A 25,207-nucleotide genomic window follows, 5' to 3' on the forward strand; every position below is an offset into this window, starting at 1 on the left:
AGGCGTATAGTGAAAAACATTCGCGGAAAACCCATTAAACTAAAATTATGTTTATTCATTATTCTAACATGCATTACATGAATTGTTTCCCAGACGGGGCCCTTTAAAGGGCCTTAATTGGTTTTATTTAAGTAGATATTTGTTTGTGTTTATTTACCAGATCTGCCAAAGCCAACGAGGGATTTACGCTTGTTAACATACAACACATTATAATTTATAGAGATGCAGATTGCTTTGAGTATGCCTTCATTTGAATAGAACTCTTAATGGCACATTTAGAAAGCTTGGAGTGTGATTGTAAACAGAAAACACATTGTAGTCTGGTTCGAGCTCTCTGAATTGCTGCCTTCCTCTCAGATGTTTTAGCAATTCTAATAGAATGAGTTAAGAATGAATAATAATGATTATCAAACTACATAAGGCCTGCTGAACCTACACAGATTTGCAATTTGTCGTAGTGCTCCTTTTTGTCAACAGTTCCAACAGAGAAAAACATGTTGTGGCATGCAGAAGGATGGTTTTCCTGCACTGGCAGAATAATCATAATTTGAATTATGATAATTAATTTGAACACTAATGTACTGAAAAACCTCGTTTAATTTGTATTTATTTTTAATAATGGGATTTTCTTGAATTCATGACTAACCTTTTGAGGAATAAACATTTAATGTGTGTAAACATGTAACTGAAGTGATTTCTGCTAACATCCCTAACGTTGTCTTTTTTGTTTAACTGTGTACATTTGTGTATGTTAATACCATAGAGGGGCTGTTTTCCCATCCCAATAACCCTAATGGCCTATTTTCACTCAAATTAATTTTCTTCTTCACATCTGCCAGGGTGCGGCTTGAACCAGGAAGAGGTCAAGTTGAGCCACGGTGGCTAATTAAAATGGACATTGGAATGCATGAATAAGATATGACATCCAGGAGCATGACAGATGGAATGAAAGTGACAGCCACACTGGATCTCAAGACAGACGTTCATCAAGCCTCTGCATTTTCAAGTTGTGCATCAAATAAGCTGCAATCTGTTTCACAAAGTCTTAGACTTGTAAATACAAAGAAACATTAATAACTCTCTCTGGTCTTTGTGTTAATACAAAGGCCAGAACTCTTTCCTGTCTTTCTGGTTTCACCACAATCCCGTTTCCCTTCTTTCCCACGACTACTCCATATCAGATATTTATTTTCCGCTCATCCTCGATTCACGTTCCTGCCATTGTATTGTATGATTAATTTAGCATTCCCCATTAATGCATGGTAAGAAGAGCTACTCTAAGTGTATGGTACAACGATGCAGTGTGATTCAAGCTCAAGTACAAGCTCACATTTGTATCTGACAACACACGTGGTGTGGCAGATTTGGGGGATTTGTTTTTTAAACCTGGATTTTAGACTGCATCTTACAAAGACAAGTACTCACACATGCAAACGTAAGCGATGAATGCACACAGTTTTCAGCTCAGACACTGTGCCACTTTCTAAATCAAATGCATGTGCAACGCTCGGAGGCTTCGGTGTTAAAGGGATCAGAACATCGTGTGCTGACATGATTAAAATCTCTATTATTTAAATATGTCAGGACAGAAGAAAAAAAAATGTGAGAGAGTCCAACTCCTGTGCCTTACGGGTATACTAAGCTTTCTGTGGACTGATAGAAAAATAATAATTAAAAACAAAAGCACCATCTTAATTTGTTTTCCATCAGTCTCCAGAGAGATCATCTTTGCTGTGTCTTTGGTATCTCATTATACTTTCTAATCAAGACTATAAAAAAAAACCTTTAAAAGGAGACGGACTCTTTGCCCTTCCCCCAGCATGCTGCTGCATTGCAGCCATCGGCTGCGACTAGTATGTTACAAATGACCACGCTAGGCTGACATTTTGATTGTGCAATGTGAAAAACCATGGCCGTAAAAGGCTTTTCAAAGTGACGCTGCCATGATCTCTCGCATCACTCATTCTCCCTAATGAAGATTGTCCAATACAATAAAAACCCAGGTATCCTGTGGCTCGGGTGATACATTTATCAGATGATGTTTTCACCTCCCTCACCATGTGTTTTAATCCAGCCAGGCGTGTGCTTAACTCAGTCAGTAGCTGCTGTGACTGCAGCATCTAAAATTGACAGAAATGACACAGAAATAGAAAGCCCAAATGTCTTTGTAAAATTATTGTTTTCTCCACATCTTTAATCAAAACATGTCTTTCTGCCTTAATTGCCATATCTTAATAGCTCAGCTTTGTGTACACTGTGCTTTGGCAAAAGTTGCAGTGCCATGAATTGAAATCCGCTTCATCCACTAAAACACATCTTTCACAAAACACAGCATGGTGCAACGTACTGTCATGACAAGTGACTATTTGTTAAATGCACAAATGTAATATACACTTCATCCTAATCTCTAAGAACAAACACATTTTGATCTAATCTATAATCTATTACAAAAGATGTATATAATATGTAAACGCTGATCTACAGCATTTCATCCGGCCACACCAGCGATACAGTTTCTGTTGATGTTCGTAAATGTTTGTTTTTGAGTGGAATGATAAAATGCATCCCATGTCCTGCAGCAGATCATACGGTTGCTTATTGTGGATAAAGAAAGACAGATGGTAGCCCTTGTCCTACTGGAGTCGCTTCATTGGGTGAACGAAAGGTATTGCGTTGTCACCAAAAGAAATCCCTTGTTAATTTGAATAAAAATGTTATATAATTATAAAATAACTGGCATCAGATAAATAAAAAGATTGAGCTTTTACCTGTTAAAAGAGGTATGGATTCCTCTATGGCAGGTGCAAGAGATCCAAGCATAATTTGTTTTATGAATATAGTTATTTGCAGTCTAAATTAATTTGTTGAGCACCTGTCTTCATTTTTAACTGGTTCTTATCAATTGGTTTTCCAGTTAAAATGTGTATTTACTTATTGCCATTACCTTGTTTTGCTTAGGGCTACTAGAAGTTACCTTTTCAATTTTTTGGTTTTGTGAGTTTGTTGTTGGATGAGTTTGTTTCGATGTGTCTATTTCTATACTTGCACATTTGTAGCAAAAACAACAACAAAAAAGATTTCACTGTCAAGCTGGACATTTAAAGCACATATACACCTGTGTGTGAGGGAGTTCATGTCTCTATTTACCTTCATGGGCTACATTGATGCAGTCTAGAGTGATGAGCAGTAATCATATATCATCAATCAACGCAGTTAAAAAAACAAACGTAATTCATAGTATAGCCGTTCCTTATTTTGATTTTCTTTACATGGGTGGCGCTCCGCGTAGGGGGCATCAGCTGCACTCTTCGTATAGACAGGACGAGTGCATGCACGACTTGCACGTATGCTGACGGTAGGCATGTTGCACTTGCTGGCTGCAGTTTTTCGGGGGAGCAAAAGTTTGCATTGGAGAAGCCTCGAGCTGACGTCACTTCTCTCGAGTTGCTCCGAGTGAAGCGGAGGAGAGAATCTCTTCAATCCGCGACCAGCGTCAGAGACCAACACACTCAATCACACCGGCCGCGTCCTCCACTCATCTCTTCTAACACCCCGCAAAACTGCGCAAAACTGGGAAGTAAATCAACACGGCGTTTGTCCATATTCGCTTCTACTAAAAAGGAATAACACCGTTTTTCGACGATAAGGTGAGTTTACGTCCGCGTTCAGTTACGTGTTATTTTTCACAGGTTTATGTCGCCTGGGCTAACAGCTAAGCAAATGGCTTCTTTTCGTATTGTTTTCTCTCTCCTGCTAAAGCAGTAGCATCCCTCTCTACACTTGCCTCACTGGAGCGTTATCCGCTGCGCAGGTTCAACACCACGATAAAAAAAAAAGGAAATGTAAAAAAGAGAAAAAGTTAGTGTCAAAGTGGATTCGGTGTTTGCGGATGTTTCAGATTCAAACTTTGACCAAAAAAAGCTCCAGCGTCACGTTGAGCTCGTTACCTGGTCACGGGAGGAATGTAAGGTGGAGAAACTAACGTGAACATGTTACCGGTAACGCTGCTCGGCCCGGACGAACCGACATGCAGGAGGCAGGCGGACAGGGACCGCTGCTCAGGCTTTCATTACCTTGCAGCGTCTCTCGTCTTTGTTGCCCGATACCGTGAGTTTGTCCACTCCCGGGGATTCACGGTTCGTCCGGAAACGTTTAACGGTGATGAACACGTCAATATAACTTCGCTGATAGACGCAGTCGTTTAAAAAAAAACTCCCAGCATGCCTATTGTTAGAGTGCATCATATATATAAAGTAGCGCGTGGTTTCAAGCTTCGTGTGACAACCATGTGATGAAATGACCAAACTGGACTATATAATGCACGTTTGCTTTGACAGCGTTTTATTTGAACTCTTACACATGTGTTACGAGTGTTAAAGCCGGGGTCTAGCTGCCCGCTGCTCCCCCTCTATCTATCTTCTTCTCTTGTTGTTGCTTCCTATTAAGAGTGCAGCTAATGCTGCAGCTGCGGTCTGGCCTGAATGTACCCTTTGAGATTATGACAATACCCTCCATGTTTCTGCTTTTCATATTAACATCCAGGTTTACGCCATCTTGGGCTATTTAAATGAGATTATTGCTGTCGATTTAAACGTTGTTTTCTCCAACAAAGTTGTGCAACTTGGGGACATATCTGAATGATACCCTCTTGATTTCTATGGAGTTGAAAGTGAAAGCAGTATTTTTATTCGCACACATGTTTTGGGAGTTTTGATTTTAGGCTCGTGTGATTTCTTAACTGACTTGAGTGTTATGAAACTGCAAACCAGCAACTTTACTGTTCCTGTGATGACACATCACTTTATTTTATGAGCCCTAGTAATTCATTTTGTAAACGTTAGTGGCTGTAATAATAATCTGCCACAAACACTAACAGGCCTAACTGCCAATTTATAATTCATGTCAACTATGTTATTATTTATGATGAACATACTTGGCTGACTCTTAATTTTAGAAAACTGAAAAAGAAATATTTAAAGGACAAACCATACCTCATTCTGCCAATTCTGAACAGAGGCAGACATTTAAATGTAAGGCCTATTCTAAAACATGTTACAACCCATTGCCCTTGAAATTAATTAAGACCATGCTCAAGATAAGTTCATATTAATAGGCAATTTTCACCGCAGGCATCTTGATTTAGTCAGGGTTGGAGACTCACAGGTGTTGCTCATAACATTAACGAGGACTTTGCTGTATTCTAGTATCTAGGTAAGTACTGTCAGCGAGCCAGCATGAAACAGAAGCGCCTATGGAATTCAGCCATCCTTAATTTTTATTTATTTCCTACTGTGACATGTCAAGCAATGTATGCAGTAACAGGCCTCTGGATTGTTACAACCTGGAAATAAACTTGCAGTGGGCCCTTCTGAACTTTGTCATGGCAGCATCAACCTCACTTTAGACAGCAGTGTGTGGTGCTTGATGATTCGTGAGCAACTGTTCTCATCCGGTGTCGAGCTTATTTCGATGGTGTAAAGCTACTTGCTTTCATTTGTTTTACCAGGCATCTTTTGTTTGCGGCATAGTGGAGCTGGTTTGCCCTTACAGATATAATTGATAATAATGAACCTGTGTATGCCCTTTGCACACAGAGTCCTAACTGAAATGGCAGTAAACATTATTCCTGGTAAAGTCCATCATTTAAATGGCTTCAGTAGCCAAGGCAGCGAGATAAATCAGATCATAGCCTTGATGTGTTATGCATGCATCCAGTAACTGCCAATGAATCAAAACACAGGTAGAAGGTCAATAAATTTGCCTCATATTTATTCAGAGCACATGTCCTTGAAAAAAAACCTCTGCAGAGAGAACAATGTTCAGGTGCATTATACTTGTATTCTAATAGGAGCCTTTCACATTTAACAATCTTAAAGATAATACAGGGTTTTGCTCTTCCATGCTGATAAGGCTCATGGTTGCTAAATTAATAATTAGAAATGTATTCACTTGATTACACACTATTTATTGTATTACTTAAAATAAATACAGAGTAAACACATCAGCGTTGTTGGATTGTTGTGCATCAGGTATATAGAGTATGTTTTCAGTTGTCTGTCTTTTTTTTTTCTGTGTTAGATGTATCCAAATGTGTTGTGCTTTGTTCAATTAGTCAGTGTTGTGGAAATCACATATTTCTGTAGCCCCTTTTGTTATATAGATGGCCCCTTTTTATGTTCCTTTGCCTCTTTTTTCTTTTGGCCTTTAGTCCAACACAGAAAATACAGGACTGATCTGCTAATAATTGTTTTCTCCCATTTTTACCATGTTTCTCCGATTCTTACCCTTTCCAGAAGTTTGCACTCATTAATCAAAGATGCTGGCCTCCTGCTGAGGGCTGAGCAGGTTCATCAATTTGGCAGCCAACTTGCTGTAAGGAACAATGCAGAGGCTCTTAACACACAAGCATAAATAAATCTATGGTCTTTATATGCAAGCCCTGAAGGTTAATACTGTATAATTCAATGTACCCTCTTTGTCTGCTGTGATTGATGTTTTTAAACATGTAGGGCTTGACGGGAGTCCCTTTTTGTAGGTCAGTGTTGACACTTTATGATTGGGTGAGCTTGGGGGGAGCGGCACGAGGGAGGTGGATTATTAGGAATATGTCAGGGAGATTACTCTTTTTCACTCATCTTCCTGATCTATATTCTCTCCGCCTGGAGATGCTTTTCGCAGTGCTTTATTTGAGCCAATGATGCTTCTGAGATTGAAGTCTCCCTGCTGTGTAAATGAGGCTGATGTTTAACATGTTACTGGTCTGTTCTATTTGTTTGACTGTTTCATATTTATTTACCCCCTTTGCTGCAGGAATGGCAGACCAGCTGTGAATGAATGAGGTGGCTTCACTTACATTGTTCTCAGTCAGATAGGTGCAGATCCAATACAAACCTTTTGTCCAGTTTTTGTTGTAAACCATTTCACTCTCACACAAAGGCTGTGCCTCAGCAGTTCACTTTTTTTTTTATTGATCCTCAAGCATTTAAAATCTGGTCACTGCTGCCACAAACAGGTCCTACTTGAGCGGCACTTGGCATGCTGCTCGAGTCCCATTTTTAAATATTCTGGCCTGATAAGAGACGGGCGAAAATATTTGTTTCCCCTCGAAATGTTTGGATCAGCAAAGGCCAAACTCTAAGGCTTAGTGAATCGGATTGACTAAATTCTTTCCACACCCTGATGAGACATTGTGCAGGCAACGTATTGCCTTTCTGTCTCGTACTGTGAAAATTAGCACTTTCTTCCATTAAAGAAACGCCATAAAAGCACAGAATTCTCCATACAACCTCAAATAAACACATTTCATTGACACGCTTTTAGGTGTTTTAGCTGAGTGGTTCAAAATGATCCACGGTTCAGGTGAAGTAAATTACCCTGAAATGATCTCCATAATTAAAAAAAATCTACAAGGACACCACAATTCCTTACAATTTGTAAACCAACACACTTTTTCTTTTCGTTGCGATATATATCACAACTGCTTTCTGTGTGTGCCCTGAATGTTGCCGTTGAATATATTGTTACACATGTAAAAGCCCTCAGATTGACATCATTTGTAGGAGACTGTGTGAGTTTGTCAAAGCTGAAAGGGTGAGATTTAGTAATGAATACCAGTTATTAAGACGCTACTGTCATAACAAACACAATGGTCACTCTGACCTCACTTGCAAGCAGAAACCTTCAAATAATGCTGTGCAAAGAACCTGCGTTTGGTACTCTGGTTTCTTTTTAGTAACTTATGACTCGTGACTTAGTAAACGTCTTTCTATGGAGGGAGGCCAATGCCATTATATGCCAGATAGATGGACCGGTATGTAACCTGAGGAGATTCAGCCTTGCAGTTGTTCAAAGACTAGTTACAGCATCAATTATTTGAAACTACAGAGTGACCTTTTCCCTCTAGATATCGAATGAAACATGTAAGTGTAGAAGACGGTAAAAAAATTTTACACTGTTATTCACACTTCAAAATAAACAGATGGAACTGTGAGGTGACTCGCGTGTCGTTGACGCACAACCAGTGTTGCTGCTACTCATGTGAGAGGGCGGAGGTTACGATACATCCAATGTGTCCTGATGGTAGTATAGGAGCCGTTTTTAAAAGCATAAAGAGGAAGGGTAATATTTTCTATATCAGAAAATAAATGTGAAAGAAGAAAGTGGCCAATCTGTTATTTTTTCCATTTATAAGACATTTTAAAATGCTGTGTTTTTTTATGGTGTTCAGTTGAAAGCCTTCTGTCATTGTTTTGATCATAAGCCTATCCAGTTTTGAGGATGTTTTTCTGGGTCAGTAATGTGTTGACCTAAAATCCTAACCAAATAAATGTGCTTGTTAGGCTTTCTTACAGTGTGTCATATATTATGACACACTGTAGAGGCCTCAACTAGTTCACAGATATCTTTGAAAAGCAGCATTTCAGTGCTCGGATAGATTATAATTATGGAATTAAATCTTGAGAAAGCATATGTTAAACCAACCAACATGCTGAATAGATGACCTGAAGCAATCTCTGGTTGGTTCATTGGAGTTTAAGTGAATACGTGTCTTACTTTTTGATAGTCGGATATTATTCACTATTATCCAAAGTTGCTGCATTGTAGAAAATAGTAACTGTGTAGAAAACATAGATCCTGCACAATGTTGGCCTTTTGCAACCAATAAGCCAAACGCTGTTTGGAGTCCTCATAATCTAATCTGGTAGAATTTAGGACCGTAATTGTGATTAAGGTGCAAGATGGCAAACTATTTGCTTTGAATATTGTGTAGTAATGTCCACCTCAGCAGAGAAGCAGGTTGCTCTCCCTCTGTGTTGTAATCCAAGCTTCTCCTTGCTTTGTTGACCTTGCTCGGCTGGCCGCATGTGCTTTTAGTGCATGATTTAGTGAATGTGAGCTGCACTGCTCTCATACAGCGGTTACATCTGATAATCTGATAACAACGGCGTCATTGCGGAAGCACAGCAACCGCACTCCAGTGTCCTTTCAGGTAAACACCGTTTGCTCTGTCAGCACTTTCGCCGTAGTTTGCAATATTTGCGCTGTTGGCACCGTGAGTTGCCGGTTGTCGCCATGTTGAGAGGCAATACAATGCTCCCAATCCAGTATATTGCAACCATTTGCAATATAGTGAAAATGCTTTACAGGTGTCTAGTTGAGATAAAAAGGACGTTCCGTGATCTGCTTTGGTCTGAGAGGGAGTGCCAGAAGTCTGGGTTTTGGAAGTGGAGAAGGAGCTCCACCACTTTTTGCCACTGGCCCCATTTATCGCTGCGGCTGTGGGATCCTATCACATGATGCTCTCTCGAGTTGTTCCATTTCTATAGCGGATTTCCTGCTTAAGTGCCTGTAGTCGTCTTTAATAGGTGAATAAAAACCCTAATTGTATCCCGATAGCATGGGAGCTCACTCCTTTGATGCTTTTAGTTGGCTTGCAGCCATTTGCAAACTAGAATATGAGGATAATATTACAGCTTTCCGCTGTTAAAGATCACACATGGATACCATGAGTCTAACCTAACACATGAGAGGTGTATCCCTTTGTCCTTAGCCAATAGTATTGTCCTACAAAGGGGAGTTTGTAAAGGAGTGATGACCTCCTTTTAGGGGACTGAGTTTACTAAGCTTTTTCTTTTTTTGGTGATGTTTTGTACAACTGATCATTTCAATAATTTAAAAGTTGATTGAATTGTTTTTGCATTATTAAGTACTGGTATTGGTACTCAAATGTAAGTACTTGAACTTGATGAGAAAAACACATCGTAATGGTGCAGCAGAGTTAAAAGTATATAGAGAGCAAAGGGTCTGGCAGTTTCTGGAATTTTTACAAGGGAGGTATTGAATGTAAAAATACTTATTTGATGAATTTTTCTTGATAAAAAATACTCAAAATGTAACTTATTTGGGGGGGAAATGCATATAGGATCATGCATAAATTCTGGAGATGATATAAAGGTCTGACATGAAGATTTTTTATTTTTTTTACTGTGGGTCACAGTGAATGTTATGGTTGTACATGTCAAATTAGTCAACTCATCGAATTAAGGTTCAACTAAAGATTTTTTTTAGTAAAGGTGTTTACCATTGTGTCTATTAATGATATTGTAAAATTTTAGTTTTTTATCTGCATGATATGATTAATACAGCCTGACCAAAACCTTTAATATTACATGGATTGTCCAACCCTGTGATGATATAGTCGTTAAAAACCCAGAGTTATTATTGATAGACCGCAAAATGGTTGTGGTTCTTTGACAGGTCTGTATTTTTCTATGATATAGTCCAGGGCTTTAATACATTACCATAAATGCAATACTCTTATGGTTGTGGAGACACATTAAAGGGTCAGTAATTTTGAATGACATATGAAGACTTGCAAGGTTTTCAGTGATTCAAAGATTGAAATTGGTTTAGGACCAATTTCCTTTACATTCCAAACAAAATGAACCCATATGGTAATGCAGAGTAAACATGTGGTGGCAGGTCAGAAATGTTTGCAGGGCCTACCATATGTCTATGTTCTTATGACATTTCCTCACCATGAGAGGATTCAAGATAAACATTTCTTCATCTGAACACATTTTAAAACTATTTCAGGAGAAGGGGGAAAACGTTCAAGCTTTGTATTTGAGTGATGATAAAACATTTCAATTTCTCATCAAATTGAAGGCATTTATTCATTACAGTTTCCGAAGGTCATTGGATTTTTTAGAATCTAGATGTATCTACTCTTGTTATACTTGCATCTCTGCCAAGTGTTTTGTCCCGTTGCACTGTGCTTGTCTCTGGGAGCTGGAGTTAGATTTTCTGCTGATGCTAAGAATGGATAACTCATCTCCCTTTGGGGTCCATATTACCATTTTTATTTCATTTTCACAGAGCCGTCAGATAGGAACGGTGCTGAATGAGTAAATCGATAAAAGCAAGCAATAAATCTGACTGTTGTCTCGTGTTTCAGGTGCAGAGCAGTGATGTCACAGAACTGAGGACCGTCTCATACAAGTAAGTGTTTGGTTACGTTAGCTACACATTGTCCATCACTGCCATTGTGCAGTAGTTTGCTTTGGTAAATTGAAAAAATGTGTGAATGGAAATGCACGACTAAGCAAAACACCCCATTTTAAAGTACTATTTAGGTATAGGATTATAAGTTTTCCAATTAGTTTGAGTTTTAACAATGTCCTCCTTTATGGAATTAGTTTGCGCTGCATTACACTTTGCTCTCATTTTGTATGTATTTAATTAATTCCTGTCTTTTTTTAGAATTAAAATGTTGAAGCATCAGAACATATTTAAATCTCTTGGGAGAAAACACAACTCTTTTGACTAAGGGGTGTATTAAGATAAATTACTGTGAACCAAACATGCATAATTGGTGCGGTTGAAGCTATTTTTTGTTTTGTTTTAAAGTTGAATTTGGGCTACTCCCCATATACAGATGGTTCCTGGTTGCTATTAAAAATGGCCCCAAGACAGAGGTGGTGGTTGTGTCAAAGGCACTGCCTTTCATCCTGATTTATTTTCTCTTTCTGAACATACTTGCTGCTAAATTATGAGTCAATTTGCAGTTTTGAAAGTGCAGTTAATTTGTTTTCTGTTGTACATGCTCCATTGTAGAATAGTAGTAAATTGATGAGATTTCCCAAGCAGTGTCTATATGAAGACAGTTGCACTTGGTGCACACACAGCTGAAATTAAGTGTATTGTGCTGCAAGTGAAATATTGTCAACAAGAAATAATTCTGCTCCCTAATTGAAGTGTTGGCTAATCCTATATAGTTGAGTGATCAGTGCTACTGTTTCTGGAAGGGTCTGTGTTCACATTTAACGACTGAGTTGAATCCAACATTGTCTCTTTTTTTCTTTGCTACTCTGACCCCGTTTTTGTGCGCCGCAACTCTTTCAACATGAAGTAAAATCCTAAAGGTGACTGTGACTGCTCCTTTACCCTTCATGAAGCGAAGAATGCTGAAGTTGTACTGTGAAATTTATGGCACGTATACGGCCACCTCCGGATCTCGAGGGAAAAGTTTCCTACTGTTTATGTGACTGACCCTGGAAGGAGACAGGTCATCTGTAGAGCTGCAGACAAGCCGAGTTGAAATGGCAATGGCAAAATGCGCCTCGCCATAGGAATCCCATCCTCTCTAAACCTGAGTACTCTCACTTTCATTTGTGTGTAGTAGAAGCCCTCGAGGATTTATTATAGCAGTTATGAGTAACCTTCAGTTTAGAGCCCAATCTTAGGTTTCAGAAACCGTTGCCAGGTTGGCAAGTTATAGCCAGCCATTGCTTTTGCTTGCCAGAGGATGACACAGTGGTTTCTGTACATTAATTTCACAGTGCTAGTATGACCCTGTGTCCATACACATGCTATTGAATGACAAACAATGGGTTCAAGAATGCTGAAACATAACATTCTTTCTTTGCTTCGCTGTGATACATATTCACACAACGATGCTTACCGATACAGTGTATGTTTATTTGAACATTATCAGAGCAGTTTGACTGGTTTATTAGCTCTGTTAATTAGTTTACTCTGTGCACTGTGCTGTTGCTTTGGTACCACTGCAGTTCCTAGATGACCAGCCCTGCTTCGCCTCTGTTAATTTAAACCAAGATGATAGATCAATTACTTGTTTTTTCAGAGTTAATCTACATTTTTCCAAGCAAGCTGGACATGAAGTGAACATTCCTACTTTTAAAGGGGAAATGAAACAAATTAAGCTTCAATTTGTGAAAAAAAAGAGTAATGTATAAATGATTTAAGAGGTGTAATGAGGATAGGATTCCAAGAGTTAGTCCCGACTTGAGTTCTGCTGAACATAATGATCTCTGATCTTTGTCAGCTATAATCTACAGAAAAGAGGCAAGAAACACGTGTGAGAGACCTAGACTAACTTTAATCAAGCTAAAATAAATTTAAATTGGCACTTCTTGTATATTATGTGCCTGCAGCTGCTTTTTAGTAAAAGCCAGGCGGTGCTGCTGTTCATTTCTATACCACTTTAACACAATGGAGGTACAAAGCACACAAAGGGCATGTCTGGCTGCAGACAAAGCAGGCGTGTTTATTTTCGGAGGAATTGTTAAGGGAGACGAAGTGAAGCAGGACACGTTCCCTCGCACTGTTAAAATGTCAGGTACATTGTGATCCAATAAACATATTAGTGTTTGCATAATTCAGCTAATTTAAATATTTTCATGATTTTTCCAATTTCGACTTTGTTAGTTTTCGTACTTTACAGAATGTGGGATTGAGTCGGCATGTAGTGTTAATCACTTCCAGTATTGATATTCATATATTTGGTATCACTTCAAAAGTCTAATTATTTTTCGAACACTTCCCCGTCTTAAATGCACGGGAGGCCAGTTTCTGGACAGGTGAACGGTGTGTTTTATATGCATCATCATTGAGTGTGCTCTGTTTGTGTGTAATAGAGAGAGAGGTTGAGCTACCACAGTAACCGTCCTCTTGTGTTCATATTGATGGCCTTCAGGTCATAGTGTCGCTTTACAGAGGAGGCTGTATTTTGTGACTTTGCTGGTAGAGCAAACAGATTGCCGTGGCTATGTAATTTGTTGAGGTCGTACATCAAGCCCACTCTTCTTTTGCTCCACATTTTTCTGCCATGAAGGGCACTGAAACACACGTGAAGTGAAGGTATGAAAGAACTCTGTCAATGGCAAATCAAAGACTTGTACAGATACTATTCACACATGTTCTCAAAAGTGTAATGAATACACAGGCACGTTTAACTTCTAAGAATAGTCCAATGTGCATGTAGTCCAGAATCATTGCAGAGGTTATGAGATTAATGATCTTTACATCAAACATATTGTAGCGTTGTGAGGTCATTGATTTGACCAGTCCACGAAGGTTACACATTGTTGTTGCCTGTGCATTTGCACGTTTAAGCAACAGAAAGATACCATAGAATATTGAAATTCTGCAAAACTCATAAAGTAAAAAAGAAACTTCTCTAGCCTCAAATAAAAAGGAGTGCAGGTAAAGGTTGCTTCTGGAAAAACAGAACTAGAGATATTGTGTCTAATTAACCTTGTGTAGTCATTAGGGTTTCTCAGAACTTCCTTTTGAATTTTTGATGTGACAATACATCACTTAAATGGTTCACGGTGATGGTTCACCTGTTTTATCAATTTAGAACAAAGTCGTGATTGATTCAGGGAAGTCAGACGCAGAGGGACAAGAGCAATGGTGCAAATTCAGCAGCATCACGCAGTGTGTTACCTGTAGAAAGGTTCCTTTTTTTGGTAATGTGGAGTCGCAGTTGTCCCACTTAACTGGGAGGAAGTTAGTCCAGCTGTTTGAGGTCCAGGCAGCTGCAGGAGGCTGGTTTCTTTTCAATGAAGTGGAAATAATGACTGTATGTTTGTCTTCTGGGGTGAGAGGTCTGGGCTGAACAGGCCCTGCATGGTCTACTGGGGAGCTTGTTGGGAGACTGTAGGTCTGCAAGAGGTGCGCAGATGGCAGTGGGGAAGATAAAGTGTTCTCATGTGGTCATGGCCAGCTGCCTCGTGTTCCTTCTTTACAGATGGCATTAAGTCTTCATTGGGCAACAGAGATTTTGAGTCTCTCTTACTTTATCAGTACACGGCAACGTTGTGCATCACAAAACAAATATCCTGCAGATCCTGTCAAATTTCTGATGGGACTTGATTTTGAGGGCACATATTTGTCATATTTAGAGTAAGCTCGGAGTTCTGAAACATTGTAACTGCTCTCAAAAAACTATTGTATCATCAATGCTAATAAAATGCGTACCGCTCTTGAGCAGCACAAATGCTACGTAGCTGGATGAGAGTTGTGTTGGCAGCCTACAGGACCTTCAGCGAGAGGATCTGTGGTGTCAGCGCTCAGACGGGTTAGAGGTGACATCAAGGTGAACGGCGAGTTGTAGAATGGTTAGAAATCATTGATATTCTGACTCTGAGGCTGCAAATGGCTCGGTGGCAGATGGAGTCTTTGTCTGGGAAGAGAAATGGCAGATTGGAGCATAACGCCATTTTCCCTATCAGCTCGGCTGGCGGGAGGTGACCTTCTGCCGTTTAAAGAGATCCCCTTGCACACGATCAATTATCTCACTTCCATTGTTGACTAAGTTAGTGTGAAATTAAAACAAATTTAATTTAGAGAAAGATTGCATGTGAAATTGTGAAGTTGGTGTTTGTTGTTAATACATAATGAGGAAAACAATTGTAGTTTGTTTTTAGGTCAGTAGAAAATACATCAGTGCAAGATTGACTCACACAAAAGCGATACATGGCAGCTGTTTAGCTCCAACTATTCCCCGTTGTTACAGGATTATTGTTATTGATTTGACTGATTTCCAACAGTTCTTCAAACAAAATGGTTAGTGGGAGAGATTCCTCGGGAGTAAAGATGTATGGCATTGCTACAATTGGTTTTCATTCACATTATTTGACTGAAAATAAATAATTTGCTCAGGTTAAAATGTTTATGCAAATAAACATGTACATTATATTAATGTCGTAATGGCTCTTCTCATTACACAGATAACACCGGCACACAGAATAAAATGATGATATGCAGTCATTAATTCCGGCTGTAAACAAATTTAATTCAGAATAAAACATTGAATGAACCTGGGGAAAAATGAGGGAAATGAAGAAACGATGCAAAAAGCAAATGACATTTAGACCCAAGTTTAATATGTATGCATTTCAGCTTGATAGTTGATTTCCTTTGAAGTTCTCATTGTTATGCACTGACTGTCCTCCTGCAGTAAAATGGATATTGTATTCACTTAGTCTGAATATTCCAGAGGAAGTGTTTGGATTTGAGTGGTTTTCCTTCAGAAAAAGTGTTGCCTTCCTTCCCCAGATTGTAATTATTTATGATATTGTTATACAACGTGTTGATCTTCATTCATTCCAATATGTTGTTATAGTTTGAGTTATATTTTACAAAACATTATATCCCATTTTTTATTTAAATATGTCTAATTTTCACAAATGTTGAATTAACATTACATATGGATATCTATGTTACATTATTAGGTTACTGTTATCTGTCGTTTGGGTCAATGGTATTTATTTCTTCGTGGGAGAAAACACTGGAGAATGTTAACACTCCTTGACGCTTGGCTGCATGAGCCCCTCTCTTATGTGATCCTATCTCCATTTAAATACTTAAAAGCATGTTCCACATTTTTGTTTGAGTAATGCAAAATGCAGATTTTGATTGTTACATGCTCTAATGCTATATGTTATTTGATCTGTCCTATATACAAATGGGACATACACATGCAGGCAAGTTGTTTTTCTGTCACTATGTGACTATAATAATTATAATACTTCAAATTGATATAGAATCAGAATCAGAAACAGTTTTATTGCCAGGAATGTTTACACAAACGAGGAATTTTTTTTGGCGGAAGGTGCAACATTTGGACATGACAAACAAACAACAATCAACACGACAGAAAGACAACAAATAATGTGAAAGTGTTTGGGTGTGTGCTTCAAGTGGTGTGTTTTAGTTAAAAGTGTATGTTACACGTGGCGTGTGTTTAATTAAAGTGCATGTAAATAAAGTGGCATGTGTGTGGAGGAGGCCTCAAGTTAAAGTGCATGTTAAAGTGACGTGTGTGGAGGAGGCCTCCAGGAGGGAAGAAGAAGGAGGAGGGAGGAGGAGTAGGAGGAAGAGGAAGGAGCGGGAAGAAGGAGGAGAGTGGAAGGTGGAAGAAGAGGTGGTAGTCCTGGGGGTGACAGTCAGTCAGTCCCGGGCTCCATTGATGAGCCCGACTGCCGACGGGAAAAAACTTTTGGTGTGGCGGGAGGTCTTTGTCCTGATGGACCGCAGCCTCCTCCCCGAGGGGAGGGACTCGAACAGGGAGTGTCCAGGGTGGGAGGGGTCAGCGACAATCTTTCTGGCCCGCTTCAGTGACCTGGAAGTGAACAGGACCTGGAGGGAAGGCAGATTGCAGCCGATAACCCTCTCGGCCGAGCGGATGATGCTCTGCAGCCTGCACTTGTCTTTGGCTGTGGCTGCAGGGTGCCAGACGGTGATGGAGGAGCAGATGATGGACTCAACGATGGCCGTGTAGAATTGTACCATCATTCTCCCTGGCAGGTTGAATTTCCTCAGCTGCCTCAGGAAGAACATCCTCTGCTGGGCCTTCTTGGTGATGGAGCCGATGTTCAGCTCCCACTTGAGGTCCTGGGTGATGATGGAGCCCAGGAAGCGGAAGGACTCCACAGCGTCGACGGGGGAGTCACACAGGATGAGAGGGGGAGGGGGCTGCATTCCTCCTGAAATCCACAACCATCTCCACTGTCTTTAGAGCGTTGAGCTCCAGGTTGTTCTGGCTGCACCAGGTCACCAGGTGGTCAGTCTCCCACCTGTAGGCGGTCTCGTCCCCACCAGAGATGAGCCCAATGAGGGTGGTGTCATCCGCGAACTTTAGGAGCTTGATGGACTGGTGACTGGAGGTGCAGCTGTTGGTGTACAGGGAGAACAGCAGAGGGGAAAGAACACAGCCTTGGGGGGAACCTGTGCTGGTGGTCCGGGAGCCTGAGACGTGTTTCCCCAGCCTCACGTGCTGCTTCCTGTCGGTCAGGAAGTCTGTGATCCACCTGCAGGTGGAGTCGGGCACGTGCAGCTGGGAGAGCTTGTCCTGCAGCAGGGACGGGATGATTGTATTGAAAGCAGAGCTGAAGTCCACAAACAGGATCCTGGCGTAGGTTCCTGGGGAGTCCAGATGCTGGAGGATGTAGTGAAGGGCCATGTTGACTGTGTCGCCTGCAGACCTGTTGGCTCTGTAGGCGAACTGCAGGGGGTCCAGGAGTGGGTCGGTGATGGTCTTGAGGTGTGACAGGACCAAGCGTTCAAAGGACTTCATGACCACAGAGGTCAGGGCGACGGGCCTGTAGTCATTGAGTCCTGTGATCTTGGGTTTTTTGGGGACGGGGATGATGGTGGAGGCCTTGAAGCAGGCTGGAACGTGGCATGTCTCCAGGGAGGTGTTGAAGATGTCGGTGAACACCGGAGACAGCTGGTCAGCACAGTGCTTCAGGTTGGAGGGGGAGACGGAGTCCGGGCCCACTGCTTTGCGGGGGTTCTGCTTTTTGAACAGCCTGTTGACGTCTCTCTCCAGGATGACGAGGGTCGTCGCTGAGTTGATGGAGGGTGCTCCAGAGGTGTGAGCCCTGATGGGCTGGGGAGGGTGGGCTGATGGTCTGTGGCTTGTTGATGGGGCTGTGGGGGATTGTCTCAGGACTGCTCCATTGTCTTTCAAAGCGCAGTAGAAACTCATGAGCCTGCCTGCCAGAAGCACATTGTTCATGGAGTGGGGTGATTTGGGCTTGTAGTTGGTGATCTGCCTGAGCCTCTCCAGACAGAAGCAGAGTCGTTTGCTGAGAGCTGCTGTTGCAGTTTCTCAGAGTACAGTCGTTAGCATCTCTCACCGCCTTGCTAAACCTGTATTTGGACTCTGTGTACAGGTCCTTGTCCCCACTCCTGAATGCCTGGTCCTTCTGCAGTCTTAGCTTCCTGAGCTCCGCTGTGAACCAGGGTTTGTCGTTGTTATAACTCACCCTGGAGCTGGATGGAATACAGCTGTCCTCACAGAAGCTGATGTAGGAAGTTACAGCCTCTGTGTACTCATCCAGGCTGTTGGTAGCAGTCCTGAAGACATCCCAGTCAGTACAGTCCAAGCACGCCCATAGATCCTCCAGAGCCTCACTGGTCCACTTCTCGAACTTCCTCACCACAGGTTTGCAGAGCTTTAGTCTCTGCCTGTATGAGGGAATCAGATGAACCATGACGTGGTCAGAGTTTCCCAGTGCAGCTCGAGGGACGGCGTGATAGGCCCTGCTGATTGTTGTGTAGCAGTGGTCCAGAATGCTCTTCTCTCTAGTAGGGCATTTAATTAACTGTCTATATTTAGGAAGTTCGTGGCTGAGGTTTCCTTTGTTAAAATCCCCGAGTACAATAACTAAAGAGTCCGGGTAGGTCCGCTCCACACACCGTATCTGTTCGGCGACAGTCCGCTGTGCCTCTTGCACGTTTCCCTGCGGCGGCATGTAAACTCCGGCCAGGATGAATGAAGCGAACTCACGTGGGGAGTAGAAGGGTTTGCAGTGGATGGTAGCGCTTTTCTAGACACTCAAAGACGCTTTACATTAGGCATAGACAAACAGAACAAAACTAAATAGAAAGACAAGAAGGAAACAAAACAAACAAACCGAACATTTCGGGAAAAAAGGAAAGAACTGGAAAAGCTATGCGGGATGAGTCATGTAGTGATGAGGAGGGTGCAGAGGTTAGCAGGTGAAGGAGACTTTGAAGAGGTGGGTTGTGAGGGATGATGGGGTTGGAGCCTGACGGATGTGGAGGGCCTTCCAGAGGGGGGGGGGGGGCCCTTCAGTGAGGCGTTTTGTGGTGGTCTCTTTCATCTTATCCTCATGCAACTGCTTTCCTTAGAACCCGTCCTGCTTTTCCTGTCCAAAATACAAATAAATAAATGGAGCTCAGTGGCAACGCAGCTCCTCAACATGATTATATTTTTAAATATTTGCAATATGGCTCCTACAGTCAACAGGCTGTTTTTGTGTGGCACTGATGGTCATGGCATCATGTTGTTGGGCTTAGACTGAAGGAGGGTGTATCTATAACAACACGCATGGTTTTTCTGTTTCCTGCCAGGAATCTCTACGTCTCTTTGTTGTTCGTTCATCGGCTCAGTAAATGTGTGGAGTCCCACGAGGTAGTTCTGCACTCATTCTTGTTTTGTGTTTTATTTTTATGAACAGTGTATTATCATTTATATGCTCCCACATCTTGACTTCTTCTTCATTGGCTTTTCTTTACCAAAAACTATATAATCTAAAGATGAAGTACATTCGATGAAGCTGCTCCTTATTAGTCTGTTATCAGTTTTAGATATGTTTTTTTGTGTTGCATGCAACAAAATACGCTGTTGCAATAATGATGTGTCCCTAGATGTTAGAAAGCAGACATGCAGAGGTATTAATCTAATATATCTTTTTAGGCTAGTCAGGATTTGGGCTCCAGAATTTTTGGTCAACATTAAGGAAATTACCACCTCTCGTCCTAATAGTGTTACTAACCACCATTTTTAAAAGTGGTTTGTTGGTTTGCGAAATTTAAACTTAATCTTTTACAGCTCCTTTTCTAACAGAAATTGTTTGCTCAAAAGCAGGGACTTTTCGGAAGCAGAAACTATGGCCTCAAATACAAACTTGAACTTGGCTCAGTGGTCAAAATGCATTCTGAGCGCCTCAGTTCCTTGGAAAAGACGTATCATCTGATTTAATTAAACTCTGAAATACATATTGGCCTCAAAAATACGCATCAGTCCAACATTACAGTGTTATTTTGGTCCAGCTAATGTCCATAGGGTGAGATCCCTGCAAATTCCAAGGATGCTCAAGAAAACATCTATATATAATAACAGCTCGCAACAGCTTCAGTTTCTGGTCTTGTTTTTGGTTAATTGCTTCTTTTGCAGTTTGCTTTTTGTCTCCATTGATTTATAGCCAACTCTCAACAGTTTGCACATCCCGGTCAAATTCCAAATTAAATCTGATTTGAAAATAAGGCATTGGTCTCCCAAACGCTGACTGGTTGTAGTCTGGTACAATAATATTTCACATGTATTAAAAGGTCCACTTATTATTATGGCTGCTTGAAGTGGCCAGTGGTGTTCAGTATGGTCATTGTTCGCTCCATGTAACACAGTACAGAGTGTCTGAGTAGTGCAAGCAGGAGATGGAAATATTCATATAGCAGCAGAGAAGAAGCTCTTTTTGTGAACATGGCTCATCGGCAGACAGGAAATTAGTTATTTTACCCGCACATTCATCAAAATAGAAGAAGTCTGATGAGTATCCCAAGTGACTCTCCCACATCTATTGAAGCCACAGCTGCATGTACCGTGCGCTTAGTAATACGTCTCGAATTAATTTCAGGTGTTTTTGAGTACTATAAGACTTATTTTTCCTCTTCTTCTCCATCTAAACGCCATTGTTCTTTGTTTTATCCCACAAATTAGTATATTTAAAATAATGACATGCACAATTAATGTGATACCCTTAACTTATATTACTCCTCTAAAATTACGATGTGGAACGCAGTTGCATTCTGGTGCCAGGAACAAAGAGCTCGAGATGGCAAAACTGTTGTTTTCCGCCTTTGACACTTCAGTTCCTGATCAGCTTTGATTCGATCACAATGAAGCCGAATGGCACCGCATTGTTCAGTCTGTGGCTCTGGTGCAGCCTCTGCACAGAGAGCAGTGTTATTTTGACGGCAACATTCAGAATAACTCGCGCCTTAACAGATAATGCGCATGTGTGAAAGTGAGTGTATGTATATATTTTTTTGCAGCAAGGCAAAAACTCATTAATTTGGCTCCATTCAAATGTTATTATGAATGTAATTATTAGTTTAACCATTGTATACCCGAGTAAAACTGTTTTTCATTCTTTGTTCTTCTTTTCTGGTTGTGATCTGTCGAGAATAAGGTTGTGATTTACAATCACTGGACTATTTGTTCCAGATCCAGAGTTAATTATTTGTCGTGGTTGAAATCAACGAAATTATTGACTTTATTACCCTGATTTAACAAATTGATAATTGAAAAGACAGTGCATCTGCAGTGTGGACAACTTAGTAGCATTGTCCACTTTAAGGATTTGATTGTTTCTTTTTCATTTGTCTGCTTGGGAAACCTGTCAGCTGCTGACAGCTTCTCAACATCCATCCTGCACCGCTTTTCATTTGTTCAATTCCTTTTGCCTTTTTCCCCTACAGGTTTGGTTTATTGCATGTATTTTCACTGCCACACACACTGCTAATGATATTTCTAGGGTTTGATTGACATACAATATGAAGCAGAATATCAGCCTTTGTAGGTGGTGTGCTGCAAACAGAAATAAGCTTAAACTGGCTGGCTGTGCAGTGCTTAGCTCAGCTACTCGCAACACACTTGCGTATTTTTTAAATCATCATTCACCATTTCTAGTGGCATTAAGACAAAATACTGAGCATCAGAGTCTGGAGAATGTGTCAAAGCTGGAAAGTCTTGTATCTGTCAGTGTTTCATGTTCCTCTTTGTTGTCTTAATCAAGCCTGCTCCATCCCGTCTGAGGTGAGGGCCCGCCTTGATTCTTTGTCTTCCAAGAATGTGTTCTGGGTGTGTGGTCCCATGGTTCTCCACGTCAACGCGACCAGTGTTGAGATGTGAATCTGTGATGTGTCCGTCCCCATACGTCTCCTTTAGACGGCTGATGCGAGAGTTCAGCGATTAAAAATCGTCTTTTGGCAGCCTGACATTATCTTGCTGTAAGGGTGCAGTGCCAAATTATGAGGTTACAATCCCTGATTATCTTGTTTTTGTGTCATTGACCTTCATTCAGGACATTCGGTGTGTGCACACTGCACAGGTGTTTGTTTCAATGTTAGCAGCATTGCCTGCTTCAATAAAGCTGTGGGCATATGGACACTGTGTGACTAATGCTTTGAAAGGGACACTCGGGATCTGTTTTAGTGCTTCATTTGGCACACCGCAGTCCCACTTCCCATTACGGTTGCCATGTGATTTATGTTGTGCTCTTTGGAAAGTGAGAGAGAGAGAGAGAGAGAGCGTGAGGCGTCGGGAATGAAAGAGCCGTGATAGTGATGTTTACCTAGATCCTGACTGCCTTCTATTTCATCTTGGACATGGACAGTGGGGAGAAATGCGTCAGAGGCCTGTTAAGCTCCATGTTTTCCCATAAATAAACGCTGCTTCTTTCATAATCTAAAGCACGAGTGTTCTTGACATTGTAGTATCAAGCCTTAAGGACAAAGGGAACCTTAGACCTCTGTCCTCACTGTCTCTGGCATGAGAGATATTCAGAATCACCCCATCAGACTTCACCACGTCACCTTCCACCGACGGACAACAAGCAGATCCTTGATTGGTAACAACTACAGGCAGTTTTGTGACATAATGTATTTATGTAGCTGAATTCAAATTGTCTCCTTGCAGCTGTTTGTTTACCAAGTAAATAAGAAATTATTGTATTGACACAAGGATGTGTTTACAGTCGAGTCTGGTATAGTAGAAGGAGTCTTTTGCTCGGCCGCGTGTTATTTAGTTGTTCATAATGACACGTAACCTTTGCACCAGCATCCTACTTTCACGTTTAATTTGTAGCTCCGCTTCCTGTCAGATGATTGCAACTGATTTATATTCAAGCTGGTTTCTTCCCTGTTTACATGCTAATGCACACCTTTCACAACCCAATAATGTCAAACTGAGATATTCAACTGCTGAATTTGTCGAACTGCATTGCCACCTTGCTTTCTCGGAGTAATTGAAGTTTCGCAAACAAATAATGCAGAATTAAACAAGGAGGGTGTCGTGGTATATTCTGACATGTGTCGGGATATTAATGTGGTGCACATGGGATTATCTGGAACAAGTTTAGGCTTGCCTCTCCATCTCCACCGTTTGGAAAACACTACAAATACCAAGAATTGGCTGCATATTGCCACCTACTGTAGCTCAGTTAATAGTTCATTTATATTGAGTGTAGCATTCTATTGGAAAATAAACTGCCCTAACAACGCATTAAAAATAAAAACGTCATACAGGTGTACCATTCTTCTTGTGCCACCTGCATTTTCAAAGCTAACAACAACAACAACAGCTTAATAGCAGTTGATTGGAAGATGCATGCAATTACTTGTCCTTTTCTCTCGCTACCCCCTCTCTTCCTCCTTCCCTGTATGTGTCTAATTAAGAACTGGAGGCTGAGCTCCACATTTTATGGCTAATGCTTGCTGCTGATGGGGCAGCAGTAGGCAGGCGCACGAGGAGCGTGTTCATGATGGATGTCAGTCTGTGCAGAACATGTGGGGCTCCCACCCCCAGAACACCCTTCATGAAAATGATCCACATGCAGACTGCAAACTGTGCCAACGGTGAAGGACAAATGCATTTCTTGAAACATTTGTCAAACTGAAGCCTCACCTCATTCATCAGAGTACATTTGCCTCTTTAACTACCCGCCTTTCCAATGTATTTGCGGCAGCATTCCATATTTGTGTGAAGCGGTCGATGCAAACAGAAATTTATTTTTTGGCGTGAAGGTCTCCCTAAAAGATGGATGTGCCTTGAAGAATGATGATAACAGAATGCCTACGCCTTGTGTTTTGTGGTAATTCTCAAGAGGAAGAATGGATGACTATCCTTGCAGTATGGTATGGTCGGTGGATCTCATTGCTGGGCTTGCAGCATTTGTGCATTATTGCAGAAGAGGTCAAACATGTGATTACAGTGATGCATAAATGACTGGCTGAGACGGTCAAATCTGTGAATAGATGGTGTTTGAAGGTGTTTAGTAACTCGAGGGCAGGCCTTGCTATGGATGACATTTAGTGACAGACGACTGGATCAGTGTCACAGAGCATCCCAATGGCTCTCCGGTGGAACCAACACTGCTCTGCCATCTACCATCCAACAGTAATAGTCAGTCGATCAGTTGCTCCATCGATTCCGTTATTTTCAACCTACATCCAGCATCTTCGTCTGAACTGTTCCATCTTTGATGACAACCATCGCTGCACACACTCATGAACACAAACCCTCTGGAAAGCACCTGGTTTTATTTCCCCTCCCAACATGGTCATAAAAAAGGGGCCCTCGCTGCAAAAAACAAACCTGAGATGAATTGTAAACGAGCCTGTGATGCAGAGTATAGATTTTTTTCCCCTTCTTTTTAATCACTCCACACAGCTCATGTCAGCATGCTCAGTGTACCTAAACACCGTTAATTGAAAAGACCTGAGTAAAAGTGAGAAGAATATTCAGTTTAAATTTTTTTTGCAGATGTGAGGTGAACGACATTGCGGAGGGTTACATACATTTGATTATATGCCAAATTACCTTAAACGTACCTTTTTCAGTCATTGCTTTCTGAACAGTAAATTTAAGCTACATTGTAATGTCACCTTATTAAATGACCACTTGGCCTTTTTGCACACAGTCTGTGGATTTTCATTTGAATATATTTCCATGGACTCAAAGAAAATGGTTTTAATGGTACATAAATCCCCAAACTGCAACATCACCAAACATAAAAGGCAATAGTTGGCCCTGAAATCCCCCTTCAGACTCACTCGACTCTGAGTAATGCTGTGTGTTACTGTAGTG

General features: G+C 41.1%; 1 protein-coding gene across 4 annotated transcripts in view; it reads left to right on the forward strand.

Moving 5' to 3' along the window:
- Nucleotides 1–3,559: 3,559 nt before the first annotated feature.
- The window catches only part of LOC130205965 (bromodomain adjacent to zinc finger domain protein 2B), a 47,931-nt gene continuing 26,283 nt past the window's right edge, over nt 3,560–25,207 (forward strand). For 3 of the 4 annotated variants that reach the window (XM_056433572.1, XM_056433591.1, XM_056433601.1), the window contains exons 1-2: nt 3,560–3,647; nt 10,958–11,001. The gene's annotated coding sequence lies outside the window, so the exon portion shown is untranslated. Of the gene's footprint in view, nt 3,648–4,053; nt 4,108–10,957; nt 11,002–25,207 lie in introns of those variants that run through there. The other variant, XM_056433582.1, reaches the window with a different exon arrangement.

The sequence above is a fragment of the Pseudoliparis swirei genome, chromosome 2, assembly GCF_029220125.1.
Source record: "Pseudoliparis swirei isolate HS2019 ecotype Mariana Trench chromosome 2, NWPU_hadal_v1, whole genome shotgun sequence".
Lineage (NCBI taxonomy): Eukaryota > Metazoa > Chordata > Actinopteri > Perciformes > Liparidae > Pseudoliparis > Pseudoliparis swirei.